General features: G+C 46.8%; 1 protein-coding gene across 1 annotated transcript in view; it reads left to right on the plus strand.

Moving 5' to 3' along the window:
- The window catches only part of LOC144695778 (torsin-4A-like), a 96,604-nt gene that overhangs the window by 54,893 nt on the left and 18,149 nt on the right, over positions 1-23,562 (plus strand). The window lies entirely within an intron of this gene.

Consider the following 23,562-nt stretch of genomic DNA (forward strand, 5'->3'; position numbering starts at 1 on the left):
CTTATCTTGCATCGCAACCCTTCGGGTGGCAGCTTATCGAATGCCTTGTGAGTATAATATATATAATACATCCCTTATCAAGCCAGTTACAAAAAAAAACCTCACAAATGAGTGGAGCAACAGGAGCCGGTTGGAAAAATCGGTGAGGTTTCACTTCCATCTTCAGCCTGAGTCTCAGAAAGTGACGATCTGGCCAGATATTAGTTCACCAATAACCAGGAAAGCCCCAGAAAATCAAGGAACTTGTGCAAGAATCCATAGCTATGGTGTCACTGTCACCAAACGCTGCCTCTGACCTCCAGCTGATCCCCCCCCACCCCACCACCTCAACTCCTCGTGTGTGGTTACCCAATCAATTCTGCAGGCTCATCGAAAGGGATTAACCCTTTCATCTGTCAATATTGTTCTCACGTTCTCTCCTGAGTGGGCCGGGGTGGGGATGGGGGTGGGGAGTGGGGGCAGTTTACTAATTGCCTGGCTGCCCTCCTGTTTCTTAACTAATGGGATACTGGGAGCTTAACTGTTTATGATTTATATTAATGACTTGGATGAAGGGACTGTTATGTATTATAACCAAATTTGCTGATGGTACAAAGATAGGTAGGGAAGCAAGTTGTGAGGAGGATACAAAGAGTCTACAAAGGGATGTAGATAGGTTAAGAGAGTGGGCAAAAATTTTGCAAATGGGGAATAATGTGGGGAAAATGTGAGGTTGTCCACCTTGTTGGGATGAATTAAAAAAAGCAGGATATTATTCAAATGGAGAGAGATTGCAGGATGCTGTGGTACAGAGGAGCCCAGAACTTCTGATCAGGGTTGGAATCCTCATTTCAGAACCTGATCAGACAAAAATATAGACGCTTGCCTCCCTCAGATTTTTCTGGCCAATCTTCCGATGTCGGATCCCTCAGAACCGCCTCAGTGCAGCAAACCTTGGCAGGAGTAGTGGGGGGAATTGGTGCAGAAGCCACGCTCCTTTTTTACGGCATTCCGGTAGAGAGTTTAAATGCCTCAAAGCTCCTTTGAAAAGCTACAGAGAGAAGTTAAGTTTGTAAGAGGTAGGGTGAGTAAAGGGGTACAGTGGGTCAGGGGATACGGTGAATAAGGGGATAGGGTGGGTAAGGGGATAGGGCGGGTAGGGGTGTAATGTGAGTAAGGTAGGTCGGTAAGGGGTACAGTGGGTAAGGGGGTAAGGAGGGTAAAGGGAAAGGGTGGGTAAGGGTGTAATGTGAATAAGGTGGGTGGGTAAGGGGATAGGGTGGGTAAGAGTGTACAGTGAGTATGTTAAGTGTGTAAGGAGTAGGGTGGATAAGGGGTACAGTGGGTTAGGGGATAAGGAGGGTAAAGGGAAAGGGTAGGTAAGGGTGTAATGTGAATAAGGTGGGTGGGCAAGGGGGTACGGTGGGTAAGGGGATAAGGTGGGTAAGGGATAGGCTGGGTAAGGGTGTACGGTGAGTATAATAAGCGTGTAAGGGGTAGGATAGGTAAGGAGGCACAGTTGGTATGGGCATAAGGCAGGTAAGGGTATACAAGGAGTAAGGTATGTGTGTAAGTGGTAGGGTGGGTTGGGGGTACAGTGGTTAAGGGTGTCGGGTGGGTAAGGGGATACGGTAACAATGACGATTTACCACGAAATACACCGTGCCATGGCACTAGGCCCTCAAGCAACAGGGGGCCCTAAAATGCAGAATAAACCTGACACATTTTTGAAATATCCCATGTCCGAAATAATGTAAACAGTTATGGTGTGTTGTGTCCTTGCTAATCTGTAAATTTAATTATCCTGGAGTGTGGGGACATCTACTGACAGCACATGAGAAATGTAACAGAGCGGCTCAAATTCACATTTACTGTCAGTGTTACAGAAACTGGACAATGCGCAATGTGAACAATTAGTTTCTGTCTATCCATTCTGTTATATTATTTCACGTTTTATAGTGAAAAATAAGAAGAATCGAGAAATAATAAGTCGTGAATTTGCCGCGTTATCTCTTATTAGACATTAAGCGGCATTTCTGTCAGATTTTTCAGGATAGTCTTTACATTACCTGAAATAAACCAAACACAAATACCAATCAAACCTGAGGGCAATGCTGCAAGATTCAGGGAAAACAAGTGGAAAGGGGTGAAATGCAGAAAGAATAAAATGAAATGCTGGGCGGATGGCTCCATGGCTCTCGGAGGGGCTCGCCCCCACCCCTGGCTCCAACACTGTAGGGGGTCATCCCTCCAATAGTAGCCTACCTGACCCCTGCTCAGCGTAAAAAAAATGCTCGGCCTTTGTGGTCTTCCAAACGCTTCGAAACCCTTCTCCCTGCAGCGGTCACCTTCTGATCGGGCTGTCAGCTCTCAGAGGCAGGCAGCCTCCTTCATGGGCAGTGGTACCTGGGGGTGGCCGCTTCATTTCCCACCACCAGTTAAATCACAAATATTGTCCACCCGCGCGGGCTTGGGACCAGCTTTCAGCCGTTGTTAATAGTAACGGGTTTCGGTGGTGCAAATGCAAGTTATAGTGCTGTGGAAAAACTAATCCGGAATAATACTTGAAATAAAATGACAGGTCACAGGTTCAAACTGAAGAAGGGTCATTTTAGGATAAATATCCAAAATCTTTCCTTGCAACAAGGATTCATCAAAGTGGATGAATAATTCATCCGAACGTATGAATTAGGAGCAGGAGAAGGCCACTCGGCCCCTCGATGGCTGATCTGATTGTAATCTCAACTCCACAATCCCACCTACTCCCAATAACCTTCCCCCTTGTTAATCAAGAAACTATCTAGCTCTGCCTGAAAAATATTCAAAGACTCTGCTTCCACTGCCTTTTCAGGAAGAGAATTACAAAGACTCACGACCCTCCGAGAGAGAAAATTTCTCCTCACCTTTGTCTTGAATGAGCACCCCCTTATTTTTAAACAGTGGCCCCTCGTTCTAGATTCTCCCACAAGAGGAAACATCCTCTCCACATCCACCCTGTCAAGGCCCCTCAGGGCCTTGTTTCAATCAAGTCTTACTCTTTTAAACTCCAGCGAATACAACTCTCAACTGGACAACATAAGCAAAATCTTTGGAGCCATTTAAGATCCAATTGGATGTGACAATTGGATGTGACAAAAGGGAACATTTAAATGTTCCTGGGTGGTTGAATCAAATAGGCCAAAAGACCATCATCATTAAATGTCAGAGAAAAGTTTTCAATAGTGGCATAAATACCACAAAATCTATTGACTAATCATGCTTATGGTGACAAGGCACTCGAGTAATGGATCTTTTGTAAATACAATCTGTTCAGTTTGGTTGCTGAGTCACTTCTGGTGCAATATCGCCACAATCTAGATAAGAGTGGGCAATGATTTATTAATGGGCTTCTAATTACCCTCAATTGATTTGGCAAGTTAGCAGTAAAACATCTTGATGAACTTGATGAACCTTTTTTGTCCCATCAAACACTCCAGGGTAGGTACACCACAGGGTTAGGTACAGAGTGAAGCTCCCTCTAGACTGTCCCATCATTTTTTTTTTCATTCACTCATGGGATGTCGCTGGCTAGGCCAGCATTTATTGCCTATCCCTAATTGCCCTTGAGAAAGTGATGGTGAGTTACCGTCTTCAACCGCTGCAGTCCCTGTGGTGTAGGTACAGTGCTGTTAGGGAGGGAGTTCCAGGATTTTGACCCAGCGACGATGTAGGAATGGCGATATATTTGCAAGTCAGAATGGTGAGTGGCTTGGAGGGGAATTTTGGTGATGGTGTTCCCATGTATCCTCTGCCCTTGTCCTTCTAGATGTTAGCGGCCATGGGTTTAGAAGGTGCTGCCTAAGGAGGCTTGGTGAGTTTCTGCAGTGTATTTTGTAGATGGCACACCCTGCTGCTACTGTGAGTCGGTGGTAGAGGGAGTGAATGTTTGTGGATGTGGGGCCAATCAAGTGGGCTGCTTTGTCCTGGAGGGTGTCAAGCTTCTTGAGCGTTGTTGGAGCTGCACTCATCCAGGAAAGTGGAGAGTATTCCATCACACTCCTGACTTAGAACCAAAGAACCATAGAAAAGTTACGGTACAGAAAGAGGCCATTCAGCCCATCATGTCTGTGCCAGCCAGAAAAAGATGAGAAAGAAACTAGATGCTCATTTTGTGCCTTGTAGATGGTGGGCAGGCTTTGGGGAGTCAAGAGGTGAGTTACTTGCTGCAGGATTCCTAGCCTCTGATCTGCTCTTGTAGCCACAGTATTTACATGGCTAGTCCAGTTCAGTTTCTGGTCAATGGTAACCCCCAGGATGTTGATAGCGGGGATTCAATAATGGTAATGCTATTGAACATCAAGGGGCAATGGTTAGCTTCTCCCTTGTTGGAGATGGTCATTGCCTGGCACTTGTATGGTGCGAATGTTACTTGCTGTTTGTCAGCTCAAGCCTGGATATTGTCCAGGTCTTGTTGCATTCGGACATGGACTGCTTCACTATCTGAGGACTTGTGAATGGTACTGAACACTGTGCAATCATCATCGAGCATCCTCACTTCTGACTTTATGATGGAAGGAAGGTCATTGATGAAGCACCTGAGATGGTTGGGCCTAGGATGCTACCCTGAGGAACTCCTGCGGTGATGTCCTGGAGCTGAGATGATTGATCTCCAACAACTGCAACCATCTTCCTTTGTGCTAGGTATGACTCCAATCTGTGGAAAGTTTTCCCCCGATTCCCATTGTCACCAGTTTTGCTAGGTCTCCTTGATGCCACACTTGGTTAAATGTTGCCTTGATGTCAAGGGCAGTCGCTGTCACTTTGAAACATAAAAGATTCTTAGGGGGCTAGACAGAATAGATGCTGAGAGGTTGTTTCCCCCTGTGGGAGCGTCTAGGGCCAGAGGGCATAATCTCAGAGTAAGGGGTCGCCTGCCCATTTAAGGCAGAGATGAGGAGGAATTTCTTCTCTCAGAGGGTAGTGAATCTGTAAAATTCTTTACCATAAGACCATAAGACATAGGAAATTAGGCCATTCGGCCCATCAAGTCTGCTCCGGCATTTAATCATGGCTGATAAGTTTCTCAACCCCATTCTCCCGCCTTCTCCCCGTAACCTTTGATCCCCTTACCAATCAAGAACTTATCTATCTCGGTCTTAAATACACTCAATGACCTGGCCATCGCAGCCTTCTGTGGCAATGAATTCCATAGATTCACCACTCTCTGGCTAAAGAAGTTTCTCCTCATCTCTGTTCTAAAAGGTGTTCCCTTTACTCTGAGGCTGTGCCCTCGGGTCCTAGTCTCTCCTACTAATGGAAACATCTTCCCCACGTCCAATCTTTCCAGGCCTTTCAGTATTCTGTAAGTTTCAATCAGATCCCCCCTCATCCTTCTAAACTCCATTGAGTATAGACCCAGAGTCCTCAAACATTACTCATATGTTAAGCCTTTCATTTCTGGGATCATTCTCGTGAACCTCCTCTGGACCCTCTCCAGGGCCAGCACATCCTTCCCTGAGATATGAGTGTTTACTGGTGGATATAAGTGAATGAGCAAAGCTCATAAAAGGGTAGAGGGGAAAGCAGATTAATATCATGTGAACCGGGCTAAATCCCTGCCAAGACAGTGGGCCAGGAGACTGGGAGCACAGTGCGTCCATCACCCTCAGTGGCAGTGGCCGAGCGGCTTTTATTCCAACTCTCATCCACCGCAGAAGGGCAAGATGAACAATTCCGACCTAGTTGACATCTTTAAAGCAAGCATATAGTGCATAGCGTCTGACCTGCGAGGTAAGTCACTCACTTGCTGTGTTTATTTTTTGGTCCCGGGCAATTGAAACCCTCCGCTTCTTATTTAATATTTCTTCCAGTACGCATTTGCAACTAACATTTGCTTAATGTTGGAAGAAAAGCAGTCATTTTTTTTTAAAAGTCAAATTATTTATTGTATTGTGTTGGTAATTCAAAAAAAATGTTGAAAGCAGTGAATGTCCTCACTCCGACATTTAGGCCGGAATTTTCCAGCACCCCGTGGCGGGTTCCCCACTGTGGCAGGGCCGGCGAGCCAACGAAATCTCCGTTCACATCGGCGGGACCTGAAGATCCCGCCCGCGTGAGGGGCTGGAAAATTCCGGCCTTAACGTTTTCTCCAGTTGGGGTGTGGGGTGTGTTCGTAACAATGTTACAGCAGAACCCCACAGAGGTCATGGATTTCTCCTTAACAAAAGGAGAGCCAACAATTACGTTCAACCTTGGAAGTGAGGTGTAGTTTTACGTGCGACACAGTATCACAGTCAACAGTGCAGTGTGTGCTTGTAGCCGAGTGCTTAGTAGCTGGGACGCGGCTGCTACTCCTTTTGACACACATGCTCAGGGGTGAGCCGTCAGGGGAAACTTGCCTAAAAATGTTATGGGGGCCCACACAGCGAGATTTGCCCCGGGCCCTTCGCCCCACTAGGGATGGCCCTGCTCCCAGGGCAGGTAAAGGACGGGATTACATAGGAAGTAAAGTTCCCTCCACACTGTCCCATCAAACACTCCTAAGACAGGTACGACACGGGTTAGGTCCATAGTAAAGTTCCTTCTACACTGTCCCATCAAACACTCCCAGGGCAAGAACAGCATGGGTTAGGTACAGAGTAAAGCTCCCTCTACACTGTCCCATCAAACACTCCCAGGACAGGTACAGCACTGGGTTGGATACAGAGTAAAGCTCCCTCTACACTGTCTCCATCAAACACTCCCAGGACAGGTACAGCACGGGGTTAGACACAGGGTAAAGCTCCCTCTACACTGTCCATCAAACACTCCCAGGACAGGTACAGCACAGGTTAGACACAGAGTAAAGCTCCCTCTTCACTGTCCCCATCAAACACTCCCAGGGCAGGTACAGCACGGGGTTAGATACAGAAAAAAGCTCCCTCTACTCTGTGCCATCGAACACTCCCAAACAGCAGGATATTATTTGAATGGAGAGACATTGCAAAACGCTATGGAACAGAGGCATCTAGGTGTCCTGGTACATGAATCACAAAAGGTTGGGATGCAGGTGCAGGAAGTAATTAAGAATCAAAAGGAATGTTGGTGTTTATTGCAAGGGGAATCGAGTACGCATGAGGGAAGTGTTGTTGCTGCAATAGGGTAAGATGGTGACATAGTGGTAATATCACTGGACTAGCAATCCAGAGGCCCAGGCTAATGCTCTGGGGGCATGGGCCCTGTGGCAGCTGGTGGAATTTAAAACCAATTAATAAAAATCTGGAATTGTACTGGTTACCATGACAACTTGTTCTAAAAACCCACCTGGTTAAGGAAATCTGCCATCCTTACCTGGTCCGTCTTACATGTGACTCCAGAAACCACAACAACGTGGTTGACTCTAAACTGCCCTCTGAAATAGCCTAGCAAGCTACTCAGTTCAAGGGCAAATAGGGATGGACAACAAATGCTGGCCATGTCAGCAATGCCTGCATCCTATGAAAGAATAAAAAAAAGCCATGTAAGGCCTTGGTTAGCTGCATCTGGGGTACTGTGCACAGTTTTGGTCTCCTTACTTAAGAAAAAATGCATTCAAAGCAGTTCAGAACAGGTTCACTCGACTGATTCCTAGGATGAAGGGGTTATCTTATGAGGAAAGGTTGTGAAGGCTGGGCCTAGGCCCATTGGAGTTTAAAAGCTTGAGAGGCGATCCTATTGAAACATATAAAATTCTGAGGGGACCTGACAGGGTTGATGCTGACAGGATGTTTCCCCCAGTGGGAGAGTCAAGAACTAGGGGACACAATTTAAAAATTAGGGGTCTCCCATTTAAAACTGAGATGAGAAGAATTTTTTTTCTCTCAGAGAGTTGTTAGCCCATGGAATTCTCTTCCACAGAGAGGAGTGAAGGCTGCATGGGCCATTTAATATTTTTAAGGTTGTGTTGGATAAATTAGTGATTGACAAGGCAGAGAAGGGTTATGGGGAATAGGAAAGTGGAGTTGAGGCCTCAGTCAGATCAGCCATGATCTTATTAAATGCCATACTCCTGCTCCTAATTCTTGTGTTCTTATGTTTGAGGTTACAGAGGTAGGATAGAATAACATTCAGTACATTGTATCTCTGTGCTATCTCTTGGAAATTGCTGTCCAACTGGTCCTGTTCTAGCTCCCACTGCTGTTTCCCAATACAGCTAAAACATTTCTCTTTTACATATTTATCCAGATTCCCTGACGTCAAGTGCTGATTTATCTTACGAGGAAAGCAAGTCTGAACTCATCACCAGCATCTGACAAAGAGACAGCGGCTCTGTCTGTGTTGAAACATACATGGAAAATGGAAATACTCAGCAGACCTGGCAGTGCCTGTAGGAAAAAAAAAGAGTTCTTCAGGATGATGAACTCTCATCTAGCCCAGTCCTGAATGCAACTTGTTGTTGGGACAGTGAAAGGCTGAGGAGGATGCCAGTTGTGCGTAAGTGTCCTCTAGAGGATGGACCATCCTTCAGCCCATTGTTCAGACAGGATGAATGTGACTCTTCTGCCCTTGTTCACAGTTGGTCAGTGTGTGGAATTTATCACAAGCAGTTTTTCACTTGTTGGTTCTGTGTAAGTACTTTAAGAATAATACCCAGCAAGCAATATTTCCAATCCTTGTTTGTTTTATACATACTTTTTGGAATGAGGGTAGGAATGATTATTTTGTTTTCTATTTATAATTTATAATTTATAATTTCCCCCACCCACGCCCCCGCCTCCGCCACCACCCCCACCAGTTTGCTCTCCTCCTCCCCCGAAGTTGCCGATTCCAGGTCCACATGCTCTGGCTCTTTTCTAAAGGTTTCATTCTTAGCCCCGTTAATCCCACAATGAGTTTGGCGCCATATTCAACGCCACCTAAACCAATTCAATTGTGCTCCTCCAATTCTGGCCTCTTGAGCATCCCTGATTTCCATCACTCCACCATTGGCAGCCGTGCCTTCAGCTTCTGAGGTCCCAAGGCCTGGAATTTCCTCTGCTCCTCTGTCTCTCTCTCTCTCTCTCTCTCTCTCCTTTGACACACGCCTTAAAACCTACCTCCTTGACCAACCAAAGAATATAAGGAATAGAAGCCGGATTGATAGGGCAGATGCTGATCTATCAGCCGTGGTTCGCTAGGTAGTGCTCTTGGCCCTGAGTCAGAAGGTCATGGATTCATGTCCCACTCCAGAAACTTTGAGTACAAAATCTGGGCTGACACTTCCAGTGCCATACTGTGGGAGTGCTGCACCGTCTGAGATGCTTAAGAGTAGAAACCTTAAACTGAGGCTTTTTCTGCTGTCATAGGTAGAGGTCAGATATCCTGTACTGCTATTTTGAAGAGCTGATGAGTCTCCCCTTGGTGTCCTGCCCCGTCAATCAACATCATTTAAAACATAGGTAACAGGCGATCTGGTTATTTATCACATTGCTGTTTGTGGGAGTTTGCTGTGTGAAAAGTGTTTGTTGCGTTTTCTATAAAACAACAGAGAGGACGCCTCAAATGTACTTTTTAAAATATATTCTTTCATGAGTTGTAGGCATCACTGGCAAGGGCAACATTTGTCACCCAACCCGAATTGGCCCTGAACATGAATGGCTTGCTGGGCCATTTAAGAGTCAATCACATTGCTCCATAACTGGAGTCACAAGTCGGCCAGACCTACTAAGGATGGCAGATTTCCTTCCCTGAAGGACATTAGTGAACCAGATGGGTTTTTGCAACAATTGATGATAATTTCATGGCCACCATCACTGAGGCTAACTTTCAATTCCAGATTTTATTGAAAGAATTTAAATTCCACTAGCTGCCCTGGTGGGATTTGAAACCATATCCCCAGGGCATTAGCCTGGGCCTCAGGATCACTAATGCAGCGACATTTGCACTACACCACATCTCCCCCTTCATTGGCTGTAAAGTGCTTTGGGATGCCTTGAAGTCGTTAAAGGTGCCTTATCAATGGCTGACCTCTGACCCCATCCTTTTATTCCTTTTCCTCTCATATTCAACTTATCTAGCATTCCCTTAAAGGCATCTACGCTACTTGCCTCCACCATTCCAGGTAGCAGGTGCCACATTCTCACCACCTTTCCTGATCTTCCTCCCTGTTGCTGGTCTTGCTGCACATGGACAGGAAGTGCGTGAATATTTCCCACCCAAGTGTGCTGCCCAACATATTGGACGTGCTCACTGCAGGAGCGCACATTGGGAAAAGGTATCCATGGGGGAAGGGATCCCCTTTAAATTTACCTTGTTGTGACCAACCAACGGGGTTGAATAAAGAGAGGCGGCCAGCTCATTCCTCCTCACTCTGGAGTATAGCAAAATTGGGGTCCCATTCAGGAAGCTAACAAATTTGGGGGACCTGGCCTGGGGACCGGCCGTAACAGTGTAAAGCCCGGAATCAGTTCATCCCACCACTGGTGGCTGCACCTTCAGCTGCCTGCGTCCTAAACTCTGGAATATCCTCCCTAAACCTCTCCACCTGTCCACTTCATGGTCTTAACCTTTAATGTGCTCCTTAAAACCTACCTCTTACACCAGTTTTTGGTTATCCATCCTCATGTTTCCTTATGTGACTGAGTGTTCAGTTTTGCTCCTGTGAAGCTTTTAACCTTCCATGTTAAAGGCACCATCACACACTTACACAGAAATTGGTTAAACTACAATTGGAGCACTGTGCACAGTTTCATTCACCATGTATACGGAGGTTATTGAGGCACTGGGGAAGGTGCCAAAAGTGATTTATAAGGATGATGCAAAAACTAAGAACTTACACTTATCAGGAAAGGCTGATCATGCTGGGGCTCTTTCCTTTGGAAATAAGAAGACTGACGGGTAACCTGACAGGGATCTTTAAAATTGTGAAGGGATTTGCTAGGTTGAGCATCATAAAAAATGTTTCCACTTGTCGGGTAGATGGAAACCAGGAGCCATGAATATAGGGTATAAGAGAAAATATACATTAATCAGTAGGGAATTATGGAGAAATGCCTTTGTCCAGAGAGTGGTGAGAATGTGGAACTTGCTACTACAGGGAGTAGTTGAGATAGCATTGTTGCATCCAAGGGAAGCTAGATAAGCGCATGAGAGAAAAGAACAGACGGTTTTGCTGATAGGGTTAGATGAAGAAAAGAGAGAGGACTGGGTGGAATTTAAGCATGACACAGAATTAATGGCTTGGTCCTGCGTTGAACACAATTGTGGAATGCTTTATAATTATAAAGACACTTGGTTGTTTGACAGTGAAGGACGGAGGAAGATGCCATTCTGCAAACTGTCCATCAGAGGAAGCACAGGTCTTCAGTCCACAGTTCAGACAGGGGGAGTATGAACTTGCTCTCACCTTCAAAAAGTTCTCCTTTGACTCCAGTCACTATCTCCAAATAAACATACAGGAAGCCATTTGGGTCCTGACTATGCCTGCCTTTCTGTAGAATATAAAAGCAAAATACTGGAACAAAAACAGAAAATGCTGGAAAATCTCAGCAGGTCTAACAGCATCTGTGGAGAGAAAAACAGAGTTAACGTTTCGAGTCCGTATGACTCTTCTTCAGAGCTGTAGAATATGTTGCTCCAGTCCTACTCAGGCTCCCTCCTTCTTTTGTTTTTCCAATATATTGATGACTGTATCAGTGCTGTCTCTTGGTTTTCCCTGGACTGTAAGGTTTCACCAATATTGCTTATAATTTCCACCCTTCCCTCACCTTCATATGGTCCAACGTTAACTGTTTCTTCCCGTTCTCAATCACTCCATACCTCCATCTATGGGGATAGACTTTTTTTTAATTTGCTCTTGGGATGAGCAGGTTGCTGGCAAGGCCTTGGGAAGGTGGTGGTGAGCTGCCTTCTTGAACCGCTGCAGCCTATGTGGTGTAGGTCCAGCCACAGTGCTGTTAGGGAGGGAGTACCAGGATGTTGCCCCAGCGACGGTGAAGGAACAGCTATATATTTCCAAGTCAGGATGGCGTGTGGTTTGCAGGGGAACTTGCAAGTGGTGGTGTTCCCATGCATCTGCTGCCCATGTCATTCTAGTTGAGAGGGGTTGCAGGTTTGGAAGGTGCTGTCGAAGGAGCCTTGGTGAGTTCCTGCAGTGCACCTTGTAGATGGTGCACACTGCTACCATTGTGTGGCGGAGGGAGTCAATGTTTAAGTTGGTGCATGGGGTACTGAACAAGTGGGTTGCTTTGTCCTGATGGTGTCAACCTTCTTGAGTGTTGTTGGAGCCTCACTCAACCAGGCAAGTGGAGAATATTTCATCTCACTCCTGACTTCTGCCTTGTAGATGCTGGACAGGTCTTGGGGAGTCAGGAGGTGAGTTACTCACCACAGAATTCCCAGCCTCTGACCTGCTCTTGTAACCACAGTATTTATATGGCTGGTCCCTAGCAAAACTGGAGTCACTGGGAAACAGGTTGGACTCTCCACTGGTTGAAGTCATACCTAGCACAAAAGAAGATGGTGGTGATTGTTTGAGGTCACTCATCTCAGCTCCAGGACATCACTGCAGGAGTTCCTCAGGGTAGTGTCGTAGGTCCAACCATTTTCAACTGCTTTATCAATGATCTTCCTTCCATCATAAGGTCAGAAGTGGGGGTGCTCGCTGATGATTGCGCAATGTTCAACACCATTCGCGACTCCTCAGATACCAAAGCAGTCCATGTCCAAATACAGCAAGACCTGGACAATATCCAAGCTTGAGCTGACAAGCGGCAAGTAACAATCACGCCACATAAGAGCCAGGCAATGACCATCTCCAGCAAGAGAGAATCTAACCATCATCCCGTGATGTTCAATGGCATTACTATCACTGAATCCCTCATTATCAACATCCTGGGGGTTACCATGACCAGAAACTGAACTGGGCTAGCCATATAAATACTGTGGCTACAAGAGCAGGTCAGAGGCTAGGAATCCTGCAGCAAGTCACTTACCTCCTGACTCCCCAAAGCCTGTCCACCACCTACAAAGCACAAGTCAGCAGTATGTTGGAATAACCTCCACTTGCCTGGATGAGTGCAGCTCCAACAAACTCAAGAAGCACGACACCATCCAGGATAAAGCAGCCCACTTGATTGGCACCCCATCCACAAACATTCCCTCCCTCCACCATCGACACACAGTGGCAGCAGTGTGTGCCACCTACAGGTTGCACTGCAAGAATTCACCAAGCTTCCTTCGACAGCACCTCCCAAATCCAGAACCACTACCATATAGAAGGACAAGGGCAGTAGACACATGGGAACACCACCACCTAGAAGTTCCCCTCCAAGTCACTCACCATCCTGACTTGGAAATATATCGCCGTTCTTTCACTGTCGATGAGTCAAAATCCTGGAACTCCCTCCCTAACAGCACTGTAGGTGTACCTACACCACATGGACTGCAGCGGTTCAAGAAGTCAGCTCACCACCACCTTCTCAAAGGCAGTTAGGGATGGGCCATAAATGCTGGCTTAGCCAGTGATGCCCACATCCCATGAATGAATTAAAAACATGTTTGGCTCTCAGTCAATGGTAACCTCCAGGATGTTGATGGTGGGAGATTCAGTGATGGTAATGCTGTTGAGTATCACCGTGAGATAGTTAGATTCTTTCTTGTCTCTCATTTTCTCCAGCTCTGTCACAACTGTGCTCCCAATATGTCTCCATTTCCTCAACTGAAGATTCCCTTCCACCTTGGTTGGCCTTCAACCATGGCCATCCAATTTCCATGGTCTCACCTCTTCCCCTCCCTCCCAGAACCATTATGGGTTTCCCCTTTTCCTCACTTTCCAACTCACCAGCTAACAGACCAACCTCCGCCATCTCTGCCACCACCAGTGTGACACCACCACCAAACACATCTTACCCTCCCCTCACCTTTTAGCATTCTGAAGGAACTGTTCCCTGCGACACCCTGGCCCATTCCTCAGTCACCCCCAACACTCCCTCCCTTTTGTATGGCATCTTTCCCTGCAACCTCAAGAGATGCAACACCTGTCCTTCTCCCCGTTCAAAACCCCAAACACTCCTTCCAAGTGAAACAGCAATTTGCTTGTACTGCTTTTTTGATTTGGTATACTGCATTCGCTGCTCACAATGCGGTCTTCTCCACACTGGGGAAACCAAATGCAGACTGGGTGACTGCTTTGCGGAACACCTCCACTCAGTCCACCAGCCTGACCCGGAGCTTCTGTTTGCCTTCTGTTTTAATTCTCTGTCCTGCTCCCACGCTGACCTCTCTGTCCTCAGACTGTCCTCAGTCTGCTGCACTTTCCAGTGATGCTCCACAGAAAGCTCGAGGAACAGTACCTCGTCTATCAATTACGCACTTTACAGCCTGCCAGGCTCAACATTGAGTTCACTTATTTCAGATCATAATCTCTTTCCCCCATCCCCCATTTTTCAGATGATGATTCCGCAATCGCCGTTTACACTTCCTCTAGATCTGTCTTTCGCTTCATTAGTTGTCCCTTGACTATCACTTTTTTACTTTCTAACATCATCCCTTTTAACCATTGAAACTCTTCTGCCTGCCACCATATCACAGGCATTCCCTTTTGTCCTTTACTCCCCTGCCTCCCCACACCCCTTTCCCTACCTCTGTATTAGCTTAAGGTCTGGAACATCTCTGACCGTTTCCAGTTCTGATGGGGGATTACCGACCTGAAACGTAGGGCTGGATTTTGCCGTGGAGCTGAAGGTGGGTTAGGAGGCGGGCGAATCAGCAAATTCACACTGCAGGCGCGGCATGCCAGTTGCGCAATGTGAAGCTGCCGCTTTCGTTAATTAAGGTGTTTAATCATTGGGATAATTAAAGTCATTGAGGACACAGTGAGCAGTCAATTAAGTACAGCAGCAAATATTTACCAGAGGTGCATGGCTCCATGTTGTGTCACCGGAAGCCCTTGCTTGAAGTGACAGGCATATATAGCGTTGTGTAAAAATATTGAACAGTGATCAGAGATTCTTGCACGTCTATTAGCCTGTTCAACTGTTCAGTTGTTCTGTGTTTGATTGTGTGAGTTTGATAACTGATCTATGCTCACTCTGTTTGATTGATTAAGCCTGGATGTTGACTCAGACCAAAATAAACCGACACCACAGAAGCTACAGGAAGCTGAGCTATAAGCATGAGTGCAGGCATTTTGTGACTGCAAAGACATTTTAAAGCACTATAAGTTACATCTGGTACACACTTAGAAACTAATGCCATCTCTGCATGGATCTGAGATCTAAAATATACAACACTGCCAATCTTAAAAGCAAAGCTGAACCATTGCGATTGGTGATGGAGAGAGGGCCTTTGAGAAATTATTCATTCCAAAGGTACAAGGGAAGGTTGTCAGCTGAAGTCCCAGTGCCTGACTCTGATATTGGGGTGGTGGGGGGGTTTCACCTACTCAGAGGTGGGGAGGGGTACCAACCCCAACAACAAACTCAGTCACATGGCATGTGTGGATGCAGAGGTGCTGGTCGAGGGGCAGGAGAATTTAATTTACTGCAAGAGATTCAGCTTCCTGAGCACGTTGGAGGGCAGAGTAGCAATGCCACTGACGGTGTCATCTATCAAGGCAGCTGGTGTTTGAGTCGGGCACACTCCTGGAGGATGACCTCATGGCACAAGGCTCTGGGGCACAGCCAGCACCAGTAGCTGTCACGTTGACTGTGACCTTGAAAGTTCTCACCTCTCTCTAGGCCCTTTATGTGCGATCTCGCAATGGGGAGCCCACAGCTGCGTATCTCAGGTAATGGGTGCACTTTCCTGAGGGCATCGAATTTTGTCTCCTTCAGCAACAGATGCAGCCAGTCAGTCACAGACGGTGGGTGGGGGGGGGGGGGGGGGGGGGGGCCTTTGCTTCCATGACGGGATCCCCTCAGGGAGAGGGCAATGATTGACTGCTCCCATGTGGCTATCAGAGCCCCATTGTCTCAGGCCTGAGTGTTCAGCAACAGGAGACGGGGAAACGGTGTGATGTTATCACTGTTTCTCTGCCCTCCGCACATCCCCCTCCTCCTCCCAATTCCTGTGAGAGCCCCTCCCCTGTAGCTAGAGCGCCTGTGGAGGGAAGGCTGAGATGCCCATGATGTCGTCCCTCAGGTCGAGGCAAGCGCAGTGGCACCCTGACAGGCTGTGCCAGCTGTCCTCGTGCAGGGACAGCGGTGGCCATGGTGGGGTGTGAGGCTTATCGTGTGTTGTAGTTAGAGGGGCAGCTTCAGAAGGTGGGGTCCCTTGGGTGGGGGCCCCATCCACATCATCCCTTCATCCCTCCGCCCTCCCATGGCCCAGAAACACATCCGCTTTCACCATAATGAGAGGGAGAGCTCCCGTTTGGGAGTACGTGCATCCATGTGCCATCACTGGGATGGAGCGACTAATGCTACAGAATGCCAGTTCGCTTCTCCTGCACTCTCTCTGTGGACTGCCTCCCTATGAGGTTGACCAGTCTTTCAGTGGCGAAGCTCATGTGCTCATATACCTGAGACATGGCGGTGCTCATGTCACGGATGGACTCCTCCATTTTCATCGCAAGGGTCACAACTGCTTCAGGATCAAGAAATTCTGCTGGCTGTCTCTCTTTGTTACTCCACTAGCACCCACTCTGAATATGTCCCCTCCCCAGGCTCTGCATTGCCGGTTGGGTAAGCATGGCTGAAGCTGCCCTCTATCCTCCGATGTAAGCTGTCCACAGCGACTGCTGCCTCCATCTCCTGCTGCCGCTGCTTGCATGTGCTGTAATATTCACCTTGTACCACACATTCTAAACACTCCAGAGGCCCCCACCAGATGTGTGTCAATTGAGGAGAAGATAGTGGTTAAATCACCGGACTAGTAATCCAAAAGTACAGGCCAATACTTTGGGAATATGGGATCAAATCCCACCATAGAAGCCGGTGGAATTTAAGTTCAGTTAATAAACCTGCCCAACGAAAGCTACTCTCAATATTGGTGATCATGATAACGGCCATTTGTTTTTGTAAAAACCCATCTGGTTCACTAATGTCCTTTAGGGAAGGAAATCTGCCGTCCTTACCTGGTCTGGCCCACATGTGACACAATGATGGTTTGCTGAGACCAGCTTTCCAAATTTTTTTATTAATTGACACCTCCTTTAACCCCCATGAGGGCGCACCCTTGACTCAAACTCTCCTTAGAAAATTTGCTTGGATACGTGAGTGTCAGACATTCTGGCTACATGACAAGCCCAACTCAGTTGTGACTGTCTCGATATGATGCGGATGCTTGGCATGCCCGCTCGGGTGAGAACCTCAGTGCCTGGTATTTTGACCTGCCATCCGATCTTCAGAAGCTTCCGAAGGCAGCTCAAATGAAAGCGGTTGAGTTCCTTGGCATGATGCTGGTACACAGTCCAAGTCTCGCATGCGTAGAGCAGAGGGGGTAGGACTATTGCTGTATAGACTTTCAGTTTGGTAGGCAGACTAACTCCTCCTTGTTCCAACACTAATGCTCGAAGGCTTGCTTTGGCAATTCTTGCATCTTGTCATCGATGCAGACAGCCCGAGAGTGTGTGCTGCCAAGATAAATGAACTTATCCACTGCTGGCAGGTTCTGGCCTTGGGCTGAAACCTTGGGCTCGAGATAGGGCTTCCTGAAGCAAGCTGATACATTACTTCTGTTTTCTTCGAGCTGGTTGTAAGGCTGAAATTGGAGAACAAGCCCATGCTACATTGCAAGCCCAGCCCTGAACGGCAATTAGTGCACTGCCATCAGTAAACAGGAAATGGCGAATTTTGAGCACAAAGGCTTTGGCCTTTGCCTAGAGTCATCTCAGATTCAGCAGATTCCCATCCATGTGACATCTGATTTTGACACCTGGAGGAAATTGCAGAGATAGGGAAGGTCCAGGGCCATGGAGAGATTTAAAAACAAGGGCAGGTATTTTAAAATCAAAACGTTGTTTGGCCGGGAGCTCATGGAAGTTAACGAGCGTGGCAAGGCTGGGGAACAGGAACTGCTGTGAGTTAAGACATGGCCAACATAGTTTTGAATGAACTCAAGTTCACAGAGGGTAGAATGTGGGAGACCAGCCAGGAGTGAATGGGAATAGTTGGGCTGTATACACCAGGGAATGTTTGGCATGAAATGAAAATGTACATTGTAAATATGACCTGTAAAGACAAGTGTAGTGAGACACCTCATACTGTATTGAAAGAAACTGATCTGTATGGTACTTTGTGGGTGGTATATAATGGAGGCCAAAGGGATCTCGCCCGCCAGCTGCAGAGCCATCAAGCACCCCGCGTCGCCTCCTTTTGGGAAGATCCGACAAGTTATATGCCAATCGGGCATCTAATTGGGCAGCGGCGGGCCTTCCTTAAGATCAAGGACCCCCGGTGGCGTGGAGGGTGCAGAAATCTCGCTCCCCCTGAGCGCTGCAGGCAATGCCCCCACCCAAGATCCAGGATTGGCAGGGATCCAGGCCGCAGGCCAGTGATGACGGGATGGGGGTTGCGGGGTGGGGTGTCAGCAGCAAGGGAAGGAGGTGAATCTCAGCGGCAATCCCCCCCCTTCCCCATGCCGGGTCCCTTGATCATCCACTGAGTATCTTTGAACGATAGGGCCTGCTTTTCGGGCAATCCGCGTTGGAGAGCCCCCACTTGCTATTGCTTAAATACCAGCAAGAGCAGCGCCAGGCCCTTAGATTAATTACCCACTTAAGGGCCTCAATTGACAGTGGGGCATGAAGGCCGTCTATGAACCTTCCCGCCAGGGACTTAACTGGGGCAGGGGCAGGAAGGTGGTAGGGTGCCCCCCTCCCCACAAAACCAAACAAGCCCCCACAGAGAGCATTAAATTCCAATCTCCAGACTGTCAAATTTGATTTGTTGTGCCCTTATAAATAAAGTATATTTTTGGAAAAGAATGTTGTGAAAGCCCGGCTGTTTGGGTGTGCATCGCTGCATATCTAAATAATCTGCTGCTTGAAAAATGTCTTGAGTACTTCTGATAGGCAGTTTGATAAGGGGAAAGTTTTCCAGAAGAGCCTTTGCAAAAGTTAGGCTGGTAATTATCTGCCTGGCTTGGCACTGTTCAGCCTGAATCGATGCCATGAACATCCCTGTAACATATTAACAGCCCCCAACTACCGCCCTACCTCCATTCACCACCTATTCCTCTAGAGTCCTGCAGGCAACTGATCAAACTGAAATAGCTGGAAAAACTCAGCTATTTTTGTTTGTTTTCCCAGCTATTTTTGTTTTTGTTTCAGATTTCCAGCATCCGCAGTATTTTGCTTTTAACTGATCAAACTGGTTCCTTATGCATAAGAGCCCTTGAGAGCCTTTGTGCTTAAAGGCCTAGTTCCAAAAAACACTGGTCAGAACCTAACAGAATAGGAAAGCAAAACAAAAGCAAAAATACGGGGAAAAACTCAGCAGGTCTGACAGCATCTGCGGAGAGGAACACAGTTAACGTTTCAAGTTCGTATGACCCTTCATCAGAGCAAAGCAAGATTGGGATGTACAGCTTATATTGGGCCTGTTCCCTCAGGGTTGATCTTAACTCGGGCCAAGTACTGTTCACCCACAGGCCATTTGCTGTATCAGATGAGCAATGAACCTGAAACCAAGGCCATGAAGCAGCTTTCCATTGCATGCACAGCTGCTCCTTTGGACTTGACCCAGGCTGAGGTAATCTGAGGTGCAATACACATTTAAGAGAATATGAGCAGATTGACCACGTGACTGTATGACCCAATTGCTGTGTCGCGCGGGCTATAATGTTAATCAGTAACTTAGAATAGGGTCTGGTTGGAGAAGCACACATGTGTTAGTGCTCTGTTACTTGTGTTAATAAACAGCATGTGCTTCATCTTACATTGATCTCTGTCTCTGCAGTATTTTTTTCACCAACTCGCTCACCAGTAGATAGACCTGCAACCGTGTTCACTGAGCAAAGAAACGCAACAGAAGCAACATTACAACTGGCGGCGAAGTAAAATTTGACCAGTCAAAAGCACCAAGGAAAGCTGCGGAAATTAAAGAGAAGTAAATTAGCCGTACCTTGCAAGGCGATTGTAAGTACAGCCTTCATCTTGGTCGTTGAAGTTACCTCCCTCCAGTATGCCACAGTTTGGCCGTATCGACCTGTTTGATCAGACCACCGATGACTGGTCACATTATATTGAATGCCTTGCGTTCTTCATTTTGGCTAACGACATATCGGGGGAGGAGAAGAGGCGGGCGATCCTCTTATCAACGTGCGGCAGTAAAACATACGGCCAAATTCGTAGTCTAACGGCACCCAATGCCCCAGATTCCAAGAGTTTTGATGAGTTGGTAAATCTCATGAGAAGCCACTTTCAGCTGAAACCCTCAGTAACAACGCAGCATTTTAAATTCAATTCGAGGTGTCGCGCCCCTGGAGAGACAGTCACTTGCAATGTAGCAGCCTTAAAACAGCTGACAGAGCACTGTGAGTTCAGGACATCGATTAATGACATGTTAAGAGACCGATTAGGATGTGGGATTAATGAAGACGCCATTCAAAAAAGGTTGTTGTCAGAAACAAATTTAGACTTCAGGAAGGTGCTGGAGTTGGTGCAATGGAGAGTGCAGCCAAGGATTCAGAAGCAATCAAGGGAGCACAAAATGGTGCCGCCTTTCGCACCATTCGCAAGGGAAGCACCGGTTAGAAATGGCGCGGTAGCGCAGGGCTCTGCAGAAAGGCGGGAAACAGCCATCATTAACAGACTAGCAAAAAGCAATGGTTTAACAGAGAAAACCCACCATAAGAACAACAGAAATGCAACCAGGCGAACGACAACTTAAAAGAATCGAGTGCTTCTATTGCCATCATAATGGGCACATTATGCAATGTTGTAAAGACAGATAAAGACAAAACTTTAAACGAAAAGGTAGAAATTGTGAAATCTACATAATAGAAGAACCAGAAGAAACAAACAGAGTCAGATATTTACTCACTACACAACTTAAAAATGGGTAAAACAGATCCAAACTATGTGACAGTAAAAGTCAACGAGAAACCCATCTGAATGGAGGTGGATACAGGGGTATCCACAACACTTATAGGATAACATACGTTCGAATATCTGATTGGAGGAGACCACTCATTAAATATGGAAAATTCAGATGCTAAATTAAAGACGTATACTGCTGAAGACATACAAGTAAGAGGCATATACAAGGTTCCAGTGCAGTATGGAAATCAGTCTGTTAATTTACTCCTGATAATGGTAGTAAGGGAGGGTCCAACTCCACTTGGTGGGAACTGTCTTGGAGTGGACCGAGATTTTTCAACTCAGAATGAAAGGTCTGCAAGAGTTATTACAGAAATATACAGTCATTTTCAGGGAAGAGCTTGGGAAGATTCAGGGGCTGCAAACTAAAATCCACATGGGTCCTGGGGCAACCCCAGGTTCTTGAAGGCGAGGCCAGCCCTCTATGCATGATGAGAAAAAGTTGATGTCAAATTAGACAGGCTGGAAAGGTTGGGAGTCTTACAACCTGTACAATTTTCTGAATGGGCGGCACCCGTAGTTCCAGTATTAAAGCCTGACCAGAGTGTGCGAATATGCGGGGGCTACAAGTTGACCGTTAACAAAGTGGTCAGACTTGACAGGCAACCTGTACCAAAAATTGATGAATTGTCCTGCAAGCTGGCAGGGGGAACATCATATATGAAACTAGACATGCACCACGCTCACCAGCAAGTCTTACAAGGGTGGTCTAACAAGCCAAAGTCCGATGGAATTAAGCCTTATTTTAATAGGAGATACAAGCTCACCTGCCAGGATGGCATCTCGCTGTGGGGAGCTAGAGTCATTGTGCCTTTGAGCGGAAGACAGCCAATATTGACCGAATTGCATAGTGCTCACCCTGTCATCTCTGGAATGAAAATGTTGGTGCGCAGCTACTTATGGTGGCAGGGATGGACACAGAAATTGAAAACTTAGTCAAGAGCTGCATACAATGCCGACATGTACAGAAATTGCCCCCTTCTGCTCCATTATGTCCCTGGGAATGGCCAGGAAGGCCATGGGTCCACCTCCATGTTGACTACGCAGGGCCTTTTTTGGGCACAATGTTCCTCTTGATTATAGACGCTCACTTGAAGTGGATGGATGCATACGAGGTGAGATCGCCCACATCTGCTGCCACCGTAGAAACATTGCGTCAGAGTTTTGCGATACACAGGTTACCAGAGATAATAGTGTCTGTTAATGGAACGGCATTCACCAATGGGGAATTCCAAAGATTTACAAGCCTAAACGGCATAACACATGTTGAGAACCTTGCCGTACCACCCTGCGTCCAATGGTTTGGCCGAGAGGGCAGTCCAGACCTTCAAGTCCGTGAAAGAAACTTCACTGTTGGAGACACAGTTTTTGGCAAGATGGACCCAAATGGCTATCAAGTGAATTTAGTGTAGTGACAGGACCCCTTTCCTATTACATATTGGTCAAAGTTTGGATAATTAGGAGACACGTAGATCACCTCAGGAAAAGGGAAACAGATCTACAGGAAAGGATGCGCCAAGCATTCCCATTGCAGCTGACACCACATGTGGAAGTAACTCATTTTGGTTTGGAAATGCATGTAGGATCCGTTGAGCCTCAGAGAGTCGAAAAGATAAACCTACAGGTTTCTACGTGAGAGTCTAGTGGACAGATGACTCCTGAGAGAGAGGGCTCAGACAAACCATCCGAAGTCGTAGAACTGTGATGTTTGAAGAAACCTCCAGAGAGACTGAATTTGTAAATAGTTCATTTATGTAAATAGTTGATATATTGTAAAGATTATAAATTGTACTTTCAAGTAAGGGGGGAAGGATGGTAATCTGAGGTGCAATACACCTTTAAGAGAATGTGAGCAGATTGACCACATGACTGTATTACCCAATTGCTGTGTAGCATGGGACACAATATTAATCAGTAGTTTAGAATAAGGTCTGGTTGGAGAAGCACATGTGTCAGTTGTCTGTTACTTGTGTTAATAAACAGCATGTGCTTCAGCTTAGATAAAAGCAAAAAACTGCAGATGCTGGAAATCCAAAACAAAAACAAAAATACCCGGAAAAACTCAGCAGGTCTGCCGGCATCTGCGGAGAGGAACACAGTTAACATTTCAAGTCCGAATGACCCTTCTGTTTTTCCAGGTATTTTTGTTTTTGTTTTGTGCTTCAGCTTACATTGGTCTCTGCATCTGCAATATCTTGATTACCAACTCACTCACTAGTAGATAGATGTGTAACCGTGTTCACTGAGCAAAGCGACCCGACAGAAGGAACATGACACAGGCCGATACGCTGAATTTGTCAACGGGTAGAGGTAAGGTTTAGTTCCTGGGAATAGCATCTGAACAAATTTTGAATCCTTCCACTTTCTTGCCTCAACTTCCTTCCTCCCTTGTTCTACTGAGTGGGTCAGACACTGTCCTTCCCCCCTCTGGGACTGGGTGGGACAGTGGGTCAGACACTCCTTTCCCCCTCTGGGACTGGGTGGGACAGTGGGTCAGACACTGTCCTTTCACCCTCTGGGACTGAGTGGGACAGTGGGTCAGACACTGTCCTTTCCCCCTCTGGGAGTGGGTGGGACAGTGGGTCAGACACTGTCCTTTCCCCCTCTGGGACTGGGTGGGACAGTGG

The sequence above is a fragment of the Cetorhinus maximus genome, chromosome 21, assembly GCF_964194155.1.
Source record: "Cetorhinus maximus chromosome 21, sCetMax3.hap1.1, whole genome shotgun sequence".
Lineage (NCBI taxonomy): Eukaryota > Metazoa > Chordata > Chondrichthyes > Lamniformes > Cetorhinidae > Cetorhinus > Cetorhinus maximus.